The sequence below is a fragment of the Molossus molossus genome, unplaced genomic scaffold, assembly GCF_014108415.1.
Source record: "Molossus molossus isolate mMolMol1 unplaced genomic scaffold, mMolMol1.p scaffold_m16_p_5, whole genome shotgun sequence".
NCBI lineage: Eukaryota > Metazoa > Chordata > Mammalia > Chiroptera > Molossidae > Molossus > Molossus molossus.
The window spans coordinates 82,532,085-82,533,260 of record NW_023425388.1 but is presented as its reverse complement, the minus strand read 5'-3'; the positions used below and the strand labels follow the sequence as shown (position 1 = coordinate 82,533,260).

At 32.7% G+C, this 1,176-nt stretch overlaps 1 non-coding gene across 1 annotated transcript; it reads left to right on the top strand.

Moving 5' to 3' along the window:
- The first annotated feature begins 445 nt into the window (after positions 1-445).
- On the top strand, positions 446-554 carry LOC118617972. Its single transcript, XR_004956923.1, has one exon. It is a non-coding gene; the product is annotated as a U6 spliceosomal RNA (small nuclear RNA).
- The last annotated feature ends 622 nt before the right edge of the window (positions 555-1,176 follow it).

Below are 1,176 nucleotides of genomic sequence, written 5' to 3'. Positions count from 1 at the left end.
ATATACTTATAAATTAGTGTATTTATTTAAAGAAGAAGTATAGAGAAGCATAACAGCATATGGTTTAATCTAAGCTTCATTAAATTATCATTTACATTGAAATATAGATTGGGGTTGAGGGATGCTCATTCCATGGTCAAGGGCTAGCCCATGTGACAGAGGTGAGAAAAGATGCTTTTTAAAGACTCTAAAAGAGGAACTGTTTGTGAGATACCGAGTAAATGATGAATGTTAACATATTAAGAGTATTATACAAGAATTATATTTAAAATTCTGTAAAAATATGATATATCCTTAAGGGAAAAGTTTATACATTTTAATGTTCACAGACTATTGTTATGCATATATGCACACAGAAACTAGAGGAACATATGAGGAAATGGTGTGTAAGGACTGAGATTATGAATTCCACTCACTCGTTTCTTTGAAATCTGTTTCTTAGTGAACTTACTTTGGTGACAAGTCCATGCGCTAAACTGGAACAATACAGAAAAGATTGACATGACCCATGCACAGGAATAACACACAAATTACTGGAGTGTTTTCATATTTTGGATTGTCTGTTTTAGAAAATCACCACTTCACAACCATCATAATAAAATTTGATTCACACCAGAGTTATCAAGGATGCTGAAATTAACAGGTGAAAGTCTGAGGACTAACAGTTATACTAACATAGTTTCAAAGTATCTCCTCACAAGATACTTACTAATAACAAAGATTAAAAATGGTAACTACAGTGACAAGACCTGGCAAATTACATTATGAGTAATGGAACAAATAAATACCATGTGATATGATTTACTGAGAAGAACACAACATCACTCAGTGATATTCCTGATAAATGCATAGTATGTTTTTAATCATGAGGAAACATCAGATAAGCCCAAATTGAGGGACATTTTACAAAATACTTGATCTTTACTCTTCAAAACATCATTGTCATAAACACAAAGAAAAGCTGAGGAATTGTTCCAGATTAAGGAAGACTATTGAAACCTAAAAACACATGTCACCAGATTTCTTTTGCTATAAAAGGACATTCTTGGGGAACTGGAAGAGACCAAAATAAGATCTTTGGCTTAGATCATGCTATTGCATCAATGTGAATTACTCATTTTGGTAATTGTACTGTGCATAGGTAACAGAAGATCCCCCCTCCCTTTTTTAGGAAAT